At 40.3% G+C, this 12,143-nt stretch overlaps 1 protein-coding gene across 1 annotated transcript in view; it reads right to left on the reverse strand.

Moving 5' to 3' along the window:
• Window positions 1-4,581, reverse strand: part of MTHFD1L (methylenetetrahydrofolate dehydrogenase (NADP+ dependent) 1 like) — a 249,208-nt gene extending 244,627 nt beyond the window's left edge. Inside the window, exon 1 of the mRNA XM_023729119.1 lies at window positions 4,540-4,581. The gene's annotated coding sequence lies outside the window, so the exon portion shown is untranslated. The remainder of the gene's footprint in view (window positions 1-4,539) is intronic.
• Window positions 4,582-12,143: the final 7,562 nt, after the last annotated feature.

The raw sequence follows: 12,143 nt of genomic DNA on the forward strand, positions 1-12,143 counted from the left end.
CAGTCTCCTTTAGGCCAGTAAATCTGGTCTTTTTTTTGTGAGTTAGAATTATGCTCTACATCCTTCTCCAGCTCTGTCCAGAACCCTCTGTTATGATCCTGGTCAGAGCAGTCAGTGGTGGTAGCTGGGAATTTGATTTCTTGACTGCTGTTTCCATGGGCATTGGTTGTGGATCCAAGTAAAATGAAATCGTTGACAACTTCATTATTTCCTCTGTTTATCATGATGTTGCTTACTGGTCCAGTTGTGAAGATTTTTGTTTTCTTGATATTGAGGTGTAATCCATACTGAAGGCTGTAGTCTTTGATCCTCATAAGTGTGTCAAGTCCTCTTCACTTTCAGCCAGGAAGGTTGTGTCATCTGCATATCACAGGTTGTTACTGAGTCTTCCTCCAATCCCGATGCCCCATTCTTCTTCCTACAGTTCACCTTCTTGGATTATTTGCTCAGCATACAGATTGAGTAAGTATGGAGAAAGGATACAACCCTGATGCACACCTTTCCTGATTTTAAACCACACAGTATCCCTTGTTCTGTTCAAACAACTCCCCCTTGGTCCATGTACAGGTTCCTCATGAGCACAATATAAGTGTTCTGAATTCCCATTCTTTATAATGTTATCCATAATTTATGATCCACACAGTCAAATGCCTTTGCATAGTCAATAAAACACAGGTGGACATCCTTCTGCTATTCTCTGCTTTCAGCCAAGATCCATCTGACATCAGCAATGATATCCCTCATTCCACATCCTCTTCTGAATCCGGCTTTAATTTCTGGCAGTTCCCTGTTGATGTACTGCTGCAACCGCTTTTTAATGATCCTCAGCAAAATTTTACTTGTGTGTTATATTAATGATATTGTTCGATAATTTCCACACTCTGTTGAATCACCTTTCTTCGGAATGGGCAAAAATATGGATCTCTTCCAGTCAGTTGGCCAGGTAGGTATATTCCAAATTTTTTGGCATAGGTGAGTGAGCACTTCCAGCGCTGCTTCCGTTTGTTGAAACATCTCAATTGGTATTTTGTCAATTCCTGGAGACTTGTTTTTCCCCAATGCCTTCGGTGCAGCTTGGACTTCTTCCTTCAGTACCATCAGTTCTTAATCATATGCTACCTCCTGAAGTGGCTGAACATCAACTAATTCTTTTCGGTTCAGTGACTCTGTATATTCCTTCCATCTTCTTTTGATGCTTGCTGCATCGTTTAGTATTTTCCCCATAGAATCCTTCAATATTGCAGCTCGAGGCTTGAATTTTTTCTTCAGTTCTTTCAGCTTGAGAAATGCTGAGCATTTTCTTCCCTTTTGGTTTTCTAACTCCTGATTTTTGCACATTTCATTATAATACTTTGTCTTCTCGAGCAGCCCTTTGAAATCTTCTGTACGGCTCTTTTACTTCATCATTTCTTCCATTTGCTTTAGCTACTCGATGTTCAAGAGCAAGTTTCAGAGTCTCTTCTGACATCCATTTTGGCTTTTTCTTTCTTTCTTGTCTTTTTAATGACCTCTTGCTTTCTTCATGTATGATGTCCTTGATGTCATTCTACAGCTCGTCTGGTCTTCGGTCATTGGTGTTCAGTGTGTCAAATCTATTCTTGAGATGGTCTCTAAATTCGGGTGGGATATACTCAAAGTCATTCTTTGGCTCTCATGGACTTGTTCAGCCTCAATTTGAACTTGCATATGAGCAATTGATGGGTTTGTTCCACAGTCAGCCCCTGGCCTTGTACTGACTGATGATATTGAACTTTTCCATCGTCTCTTTCCACAGATGTAGTTGATTTGATTCCTGTGTATTACATCTGGTGAGGTCCATGTGTATGGTCGCTGTTTATATTGTTGAAAAAAGGTATTTGCAATGAAAAGTCATTGGTCTTGCGAAATTCTATCATGCGATCTCCGGTGTCATTTTTATCACCAAGTCCATATTTTCCAACTACTCTTCCTTCTTCATTTCCAACTTTCTCATTCCAATCACCAGTAATTATCAATGCAACTTGGTTGCATGTTTGATCAATTTCAGGCTGCAGACGTTGGTAAAAATCTTCAATTTCTTCATCTTTGGCCTAAGTGGTTGGTGCGTAAATTTGAATAATAGGTTGTATTAACTGGTTTTTCTTGTAAAAAAAAAAATACCTGTTGCCGACACGTCGATTCTGACTCATAGCGACCCTTTAGGACAGAGCAGAACTGCCCTATACAGTTTCCAAGGAGCGCCTGGTGAATTCAAACTGCCGGCCTTTTGATTAGCAGCTGTTGCTCTTAACCACTATGCCACTAGGGTCTCCATCTTCCTTGTAGACATATAGATATTATACTATCACTGACAGTGTTCTACTTCAGGATAGATCTTGAAATGTTCTTTTTTACGATGAATGTGACACCATTCCTCTTTGTCATCCCTGGCATAGTAGACCATAGATTATCCAATTCAAAATGGTCAATACCAGTCCATTTCAGCTCACTAACACCTAGAATATTGATCTTTATGCATTCCATTTCATTTTTGACAACTTCCAATTTTCCTAGATTCATACTTCGTACATTCCATGTTCTGACTACTAATGGATGTTGGCAGCTCTTCTCATTTTAGTTGTGCCACATTAGCAAATGCAGGTCTTGAAAGCTCTACTTATCCACATCATTAAGTTCTACTCTACTGTGAGGAGGCAGCTCTTCCCCAGTCGTATTTTGAGTGCCTTCCAATCTGAGAGGCTCATCTTCTGACACTATATCAGACAATGTTCCCCTGCTAATTTTTGCCGAAGTAGACTGCAGTTCCTTCTTCCTAGTCTGCCTTAGTCTAGAATCTCAGCTGAAACCTGTCCACCATGGGTTACTCTGATGGTATTTGAAACACCGGTGGCATAGCTTCCAGCATCACAGCAACACACAAGCCTCTGCAGTATGGCAAACTGACAGACGCATGGGGAGCATTTTACTAGGTGCTGGGTATACCCCCAGTTAATCCTAAAAAAATGTAATAAGAACCATTGTCCTGACTTTAAAACTCAGGAAACTTGAGTCCAAATGTCAGCTGGTTTATTGGCATACCTAGGAGGTTGCCTGACTCCAAAGATCATGTTCTTAATCTCATAGTATTGTTTATATTTTTTATTGGAGGATATTTGCCACATCTGACATCCTGATGACTCTGTAGGGTACAGGAATAGCTAACATTTTCACAACCCTGTGAAATAGGTCTTACTGCCATTTTACAAATGAGGAAACAAATTTACAGAAGTCATGTTTTGTACGGCAACTAAATATCAGAGACCAGATTTGAATCACCATTAACCTACTGCCATTATGTTCTCGAGCAAGTCACATAAGCCCTGGGAGGCTTATTTGTCTCATCCTTAAAATGGGGACCACTCATTCAACAGTCATTGACTACTACTGAATACCAACCACACTGGTCACAAAGATGAGACTTTCCGGTCCCTGCCCTCAGGAAGTTCTAAGGAGGAATTCTGCCACTATAGTGACAGTTGCCACTCCACTCTACAAGTGCTGCAATACTCATGTTTAAAAAGGCTTGTGAGGACTACATATTGTATGATTCTATTTATATGAAACATCCAGAAAAGGCAAATACGTAGGGGCAGAAAGATTAGTGGTTGCTTTTGGCTGCGGGCATGGGGGAGGGGGAGTTGGAGGGTGATAGCTAAAAGGTACAGGATTTCTTTTTGGAGAGATGAAAATGTTCTAGAATGGATTATGGTGGTAGCTGCAAACTCTGAATCTAAACCCACTGAACTGTACACTGTAAATGGGTGATTTGTATGGTATGTGAATGATATCTCAATAGAGTTGTTACCAAACAATCAAAAAATGGTGATGAGTATCTTGATCATTGTGCTCTTTTAAGAACTATCTATATGGGAGTAAAGGAGACATGATGGCGCAGTGTTTAAAACACTTGGCTGCAAACCGAAAGGTCCGTGGTTGATAACCACCAGCCACTCCAGGGGAGAAAGATGTGGCAGTCTGCTTCCGTAAAGATTTACAGCCTTGGAAACCCTATGGGGCAGTTCCACTCTGCCCTATAAGGTCGCTATGAGTCAGAATTAACTCAAAGGCAGTGGGTTTTGGGGTTATATGGGATCAAATTGATAAAAGCAACACAAAAGTTAGATAGGAAGTTTAGGGAGTAGTGAGTTTATGTTAATAGGGAGGAACAATTTGGAAAAGGAGGGTGAGAATGGTTGTACAACCTGAAGCCATGTAATCAATGTCAATGAATTGTACATGTAGAAATTGTTGAATTGGTGTGTATTCTGCTGTGTATATTTTCAACAAAATAAAATTACTTAAAAAAAAAAAAAAAAAAACAGGGATGAGGTGGTAGGAATGGCTGGGGCTCTGAGAATCAGAGAAACCACCAGAGGATCTGATGCTTCAGTTGAGTGGTCTTTTTAAAAATATATAGTATTTCTTTCTGATTATAAAAGGGAATTATGAAACAGTATCATTAATATATCACATCCTAGCAAAATTTTGCTGAAGATAATTTAAAAACGACTACAGCCATACCTGGACAGGGAACTTCAGAAGTTTAAGTCAGTTTCAGAAGAGCATGTGGAACGAGGGACATACAACATTGTTGATGACAGAGGGATCTTGGCTGAAAGCAGAGAATACCAGAAAAATGTTTACCTGTGTTGTACTGACTAGGCAAAGGCATTCTACTGTGTGGATCATAACAAATTATGGATAACATTGTGAAGAATGGGAATTCCAGAACACTTAATTGTGCTCACGTGGAACCTGTACATGAATCAAGAGGCAGTCATTTGACCAGAACAAGGGGATACCGTGTGGTTTAAAACTTGAAAAGATGTGGATCAGGGTTGTATCTTCCACCCTACTTATTCAATCTATATGCTGAACAAATAATCCAAGCAGCTGAGCTATATGAAGAAGAACAAGGCATCAGGATTGGAGGAAGACTCACTAATAACCTGTGACATGCAGGTGACAAAACTGAAGATGACTTGAAGCTCTTACTGATGAAGATCAAAGCCTTCAATATGGATTATACCTGAACATTAAAAAAAAACGAAAATCCTCACAACTGGACCAGTAAGCAACATCATGATAAATGGAGAAAATACTGAAGTTGTCAAGGATTTCATTCTACTTGGATCAACAATCAACACCCATGGAAACAGCAGTCAAGAAATCAAATACCATATTGCATTGGGCAAATCTACTACAAAACAACTCTTTAAAGCTCTAGAAAGCAAAGGTATCACTTTGATGACTAAGGTGCACCTGGCCCAAGTCATGATTTTTTCAGTTGCCTTATATGCATACAAAAACTGGATCACGAAAAAAAAAAATGGCAGGAGAAGAATTAATACATTTGAATTGTGGTGTTGAAGAATATTGAATATACCATGGACTTCTAGAAGAACGAACAAGTCAGTCTTAGAAGAAATAAAACCAGAATGCTCCTTAGAAGTGAGAACAGTGAAATTTCGTCTTGCTTATTCTGAATACATCATCAGGAAATACCAATCCCTAGAAAAGGATATCATGTTTGATAAAGCAGGGGGTTGGAGAAAATGAGGCAAATACTCAATAAGATGGATTGACACAATAGGCACAACAATGGGCTAAAACATATAAAAGATCATGAAGATGGCACATGACTGGGCAATATTTTTCTCTGTTATACACAAGGCTGCCATGAGTCAGAGCCGACCTGATGGCAACCGACAACAACAACCATCTTTATTTCTGATTGTAAAAGTGAGATATTCTCAATATACAAATCTGGAATGTGTGGAAAAGCATAAAGTAAAACAAAAAAAGAAAACAAAATTCATCAACAATACAAAACAGTAGTACAAAAGATAGCAAACAAGGATGAAAAGGAATGGCTTGATTCCACCAAGGATGCCAAACAAATGGGAACCAGTAGCAAACCTGGGTACCAAACTGAGAATAAACAGCTAAGGAATTCAACGCAAAGAGAGCAGAGTTAAGACCCAGTGCTGACTTAGCACGTGAACACGGACTCCATAAGCCACAAGCAGCAAGGCACAAGCGGTCTCTGTGGGTACTGTACCTGGTCAAAAGCTTAGGTGTGCGGCGACAGACAGTGAAGACCCTGTCTCGGCGGGACTTCTAAAATAACTGTGCAAATAATTGACAACGAACACCCAAATAAGAACAAACAAAGGCTATTTATTCACCGATTGGTATAGCAAGGGAATCAGCCACCATCACTTGTGTTCGGCAGAGACAAAACGGCAGTCAGGAGAATGGGAAAGCTTTATAGTGGAAAGAAGGGAAGGCTTCAAGTATGCCCAGATCAGAGGCTGGAGACATGGGGAAGCCAGAGGTGGGCTAACTATAAGCAGGGCATCCTATGTGATTGGTTAGGGGAACACTTTTTTACTTCCTCCAGTTGATTCTAAGTTGTAAGCAAGAACAAAAATTAAGGAAGTGTAAGTTGTTACTCAAGTCCTGGCCACTTGGGGCACATTGTTATAGGGATTGTTGTTGTTTAGCTTCCTGGACTGGTTGCTGCAAATAGAGTTACACACAAGTAGATATATATATATATATATATTTGTATGTGTATGTGTATATATATATATGTATGTATATACATATATATATATATGTATGTATATATGTATATATGTGTGTAAAATTGTCAATGGCTAGACCGTGCATGGTCTGGCCATTGTCCATTTGTTCATTCAGTCTCTCAGTCTCCTCTTTTGGTCATTCTCTTGCTTGTGAGAGGTTGACCAATTTAGGGAACACTAGAGATCCAGATCTTCACCACTTGGAGATTGCTTAGTGACTTTGATAGTGAATTATAAGAACTCCTTGACCTTTTTGTTCTTGTATCATCTTGACAATTGTTTGGTGAGAGCAGCTGCACGAAAGTATTTAAGACTCCGGATAGAACTCAATGGATGAGATCATGGCCACTATGACAAAAACAAGAGCAAATAATGTCCCTATAAAATGCTTTGGAACCAGGAACCCCAATTGCCCAACCCAGGCCAAAAGAACAAATCCCATGGGCCATGAGAATCAACGTAGACAGCCAAACAGCTTTTTCCTTAAGGCAATGTATATACTGTTCTACCTTGCCTGTTTTATTGATCCAGCTGCAAAAAGTATTAGCAATGGCACAGACACCACTATGACTAGCCAACAAGAAATCTAGAGCAGTACAATTGTCCTCTAATACACATGACAATGAGTTCAGAATGGTCTGTATTCCATCTAGGTCAGAGATAGTATCATTAATAACTTCTGCTAGAATTAGTAAAAGGTTTCTTACTGTTTTTTCTATTTATATGATTCCCACCATTGGAAATACTGCACTGACACATAAACAATGAGTCAGTAATCCCCCCTAGTTGTGTGCCTGAATAATCAATAGGGGCCTCGTTTTGAAGCTCATGCCTGTTTTGGAATTTCCAACCTTGGTGATTTATAGAATTTGGGTCTCTGTGTATAGACAAGTCTCAAAATATGATCCTTAAAGTGCATGAGGTGTTCATCTGAGGTAAACAAGACCAGACATCCTCACCACAAAGATAGTAGTATCCAGTAGGGGCACATGAACATACAGGAAAGAATGAGTTGTTCACAACATGAGGTTAGAACCAAGGCCTTTGTTTTGTATTCTAGCGTAAGAACTCATCTAAATTCCTAGGGGATAAGAATCAGGATCAGCACAAAGCTGATTCTTATGACGTGGAAGTCAGACATACCTGTACTCTCAATTTCACCATTTCTAACATCAGCTGTTCCCCCCACAGCACTCTCTACTCTCTGCTGGGTTTGATAATTCATTGCAATGATCACACAGAACTCACAGACCACTTACATGGTTTATTAGGGAAGTAACAGGCTACAACTTGCGATCAGGATCAACTTGGAAGTAACAGGAACAGCTTGAGATCAGGATCAGAAAGCACATAGGTGAGGTCTGAAAGTCTCCCCTGAAGAGATAGCCCATCCCTCCCTACTTCAGTACAGGATAGCTTTCAACCAGGACAGCTCTCTCAGATGCTCTCTGCCATGGTAGTAGGAGTCTCTGCCTTCTGACAACCACACGTGCATAGCTCCGAGGCTTCAGCTCTGCCGCTGGGCCTCGGCACTGCCATCTCATGCAGTATTGTATACAGTGTTACAGCTCTTGACCTGTATTACAGCACTTTTAGGAGGTTCCCTCCTCCTCTCTCTCTCTTCTTGCTTCTAAAAACCTCTGTGGGGTTGGCTGTTTATATAAGAAAGCTCCATGTCAATTTCAAGGTATGGCCCTCCCAGTGGGACCACAAACCTACTAATCCCAACAAGTCACTCAATCCTATTGGGTGGATTTTCAAGCCACTATTTGCATAGCAAATTGATCAGTTCTTGCAAGGTGTGTAAAAGAGACCAATCACAGGGCAGATTTTGGCTCAACCAATCATTTTTTGGCAAAACTACAAACCCAGGACCAGAAAGGCTATATATAAGAGAAACCCATTGCACTGCAGCCTTACTTTACCTGAGGATATTTGGATCAATACTGCTCTCTTCCAGGTGGTAAGTATCTGGCCCATCACCCTACAAAGGTCATTAAATTCAAACTTAGAATTGCCTTATATGCATGCAAAAGCCGGACAACGAATAAGGAAGACTGAAGAATTGACGCCTTTGAATTACGGTGTTGGTTAAGAATATTGAATATACCATGAATAGCCAGGAGAATGAACAAATCTGTCTTGGAAGAAGTACAGCCTGACTGCTCCTTAGAAGCAAGAATGGTGAGACTTCATCTCACATACTTTGGAAATGTTATCAGGAAGGACCAGTCCCTGGAGAAGTACATCATGCTTGGTAAAGTAGAGAATCAGCGAAAAAGTGGAAAACCCTCAACGAGATGGACTGACACAGTGGCTGCAACAATGGGCTCAAGCATAACAACAATCGTGAGGATGGCGCATGACCAGGCAGTACTTTGTTCTGTTGTATATAGGGTCGCTATGAGTCAGAACCAACTTGATGGCACCTAACAACAACAACAGTGTTTAGTCAATAGATTGTGTTAAGGATTGAATTTTGTTCCGCCAAAATGTGTGTCAACTTGGCTAGGCCATAATTCCCAGTATTGTGTGACTGTCCACCATTTTGTCATCTGATGTGACTTTCCTACATGTTGTAAATCCTACCTCCATGATATTAATGAGACAGGATTAGAGGCAGTTATGTTAATGAGGCAGGACTCAATCTACAAGATTAAGTTGTATCTTGAGTCAACTTTTTTGAACTATAAAAGAGAGAAGTGAGCAGAGAGATAGCAGTACTTCCTACCACCAAGAAAGCAGAGCTGGGAGCGCAGTACATCCTTTGGACCTGGGTCCCTTTGCTGAGCTGCTGCTAGACCAGGGGAAGACTGATGACAAGGACCTTCCACCAGAACCGACAGAGTGAGAAAGCCTTCCCCTGGAGCTGGCACCCTGAATTCAGACTTCTAGCCTCCTAAACTGTGAAAGAATAAATTTCTCTTTGTTAAAGCTATCCACTTGTGGTATTTCTGTTGTAGCAGCACTAGATAACTAACAGATTTTAATAATTGGTTGCTTTTCTGGGAAAGAGGGACACTAGCAAAGTCACAGGTCGATTTGTTTAAGGTTAATTATCCATGTAAATGCAAATAGCAATGCCATTGGTCATAACTGCTCATGATCTCATTGGATGAGGAATTGCCCAGAGGTTTTATCATTTGGAGTCTGGTGATGGATGATATTTCCAGCAGTCAGTAAGTCTGAGGGCAGTGGCTATTGTTTGGGATAATCTAAGAATGGCATTAGAATATGTTCTGACCTAACAATCATAATGAGAAGGCAAGTAATGAGAAAAGCGGCCATTAAGGTGCATGACAATAAAGGGTCTACAGAAAATGATCAGAAGACTGATTATAAGCAAGCAGATAAAACAAAGCAGGAATTAAATAGGGATCTTGGTCCAATGTCTTGGGCAGGTCAGTGGTTGGAAGGAGTGAGTGAGGGAGGAGGGGTTGACTACCAAGGCGCTACACAAGGGCATTTTTAAGGTGATGGAACTGTTTTGTACGTACTATCTTGCTGTTTCCATGACTCTAAGCATTTGTCAAAACCATAGATTTATCCATCAAAAAGAGTGAACTGCATAATATGCAAATCTAAAAAACCATCCGGAATACTTGTGAATCCTGGAATGGAAAGCAGAGTGTGACAGTTGAATCTAACTGTGTTACAAACATTTGCCATTATCTCACTGACAGTCATGAGGAAAAGAGAAGCTGACCTAAAGAACTTTGGAAAACATGTTTTTACTGGAAACTGTAAGGCTAAATACAAAAAGAATTGTACAGAAACGCTGTGCTTCAATTGGTAAATTTGTTTCTCAGAGTGGCATATATTAGCAATTTTGAAATCGCGTGTATACTAGGGTTGAACAAATACATAAGAGAAATTGTTGATAATGGGAGCCAGGCTTCTCACTCTTAGAAAAAGACATTATAATTAGAAAGGGAAGAAGGCTAGAATAAAGATTACCAGAGATAATGAGGGCCATTACATAATGATAAAAGGATGAATTCAACAAGAAGACATAACAATCCAAAATGTGTATACTTTTAACAACAGAGCTTCAACACCTATGAAAAAACTGATAGAACTGAAAGATGAAATAGAAATAAAAAATCACAAGGATGTGGAAGTCAGCAAACATATAGAAGACCTGAACACCGTCAACCAATTTGACCTAATTGACATTCATTGAACACTCCACCCAGTAACAGCAGAAGACACATTATTTCCAAGTGTTCATTAAACGTTCAGCTATCTATCATTTATATATGTATAATGTAATACGTTATAATACAAACCATAAAATTAAGTGATTAGTTTGTAAAATATAGTGGTATATTCATACAATGCGATACTACATAGCGGCAAACAAGGAACAAATTAATGTTGTATGTAACACATGTAACAACATAGATAAAATCTCACAGACCTTACATTGAGTAGATGATGTCAAACACCACAGAGTTCATGCAATATGATTCCAATTATATGAAGACCAAGAACACACAAAACCTCTCGCTGGGGATAACAGAACACTGGTTACTCTCAAGCACAATACCACTTACGGAAGCAGCAATATCAACTGCGGATCTCAGAGGTGGCTTTATGAGTGTATATACATATGTAAAAATTCATCACATTGTACACTTAAGATTAGTTCACTTTATGCAATGTAATATATCTGATAAAAAAAGTAAAAGTTGTTTACAATTGTCATTTTTAAAAGTACTTCACCGTTTGCATACTGTTTCTCACAAGGACTGGTATCTGGCTGCCTCTTGCCCTGGAAAACCTCTCTCTCCAAGTTCCTCAGCTCCTGGAAAGATCAGCCTGGCTTTCCACAGTCGCTGCCCTGCACCTGGGTAAAGATGTGATATGCAAGAGAAGACAAACTATGAAACAGAAGCCAACACTTCAGACTTCTAGGATTCTAAAGATGGGCAAATATTTATGAGGAGCAAATTATTTTTCTAAAGAACGCGGTAAAAAATTTTTTCAAATGGCCAAATATGCAAATACCAACTTTCTCTGGTCTTTGCCTACTGAAATGCGTATATACGTATTTCACAAGCTAGGCTTTTTCCTACAGAGGAAATAAAGACAGGAGTGACAGATTCCAAGTCCAAGGGGAAGGCACTGAACCCCAAGGTCACTACGTGGAACTTTCCAGGTTGGCCCACGGAACCCTTCCCTTCAGCATCTCCAAAAACCAAACTAACCCACTGCCATCCAGCAGATTCTGACTCATAGCGACACTATAGGACAGAGTAGAACTGCTCCTTCGCGTTTCCAAGGCTGTAATTTTCACGGAAGCTGACTGCCACAGTTTTTCTCCGGAGGAGCGGCTGGTGGGTGCCAACCGACAGCCTCTCAGTTTGCAGCTGAGCACTTAACCACTGCGACACTAAGGCTCCTCTTCAGCACCTAGCGTCCCAGAAACCGGAAGCGGAAGTGTGCGTCTTTCGGCGGGAGCTGTGTTTGGTTGCGCTCCATCTCCGGTGTCCGGCGTCCTTCGTGGTTGTACTCCTGTCCCGGCGGGGGGTT

The sequence above is a fragment of the Trichechus manatus genome, unplaced genomic scaffold, assembly GCF_000243295.1.
Source record: "Trichechus manatus latirostris isolate Lorelei unplaced genomic scaffold, TriManLat1.0 scaffold00002, whole genome shotgun sequence".
In the NCBI taxonomy this organism is placed as follows: Eukaryota; Metazoa; Chordata; class Mammalia; order Sirenia; family Trichechidae; genus Trichechus; species Trichechus manatus.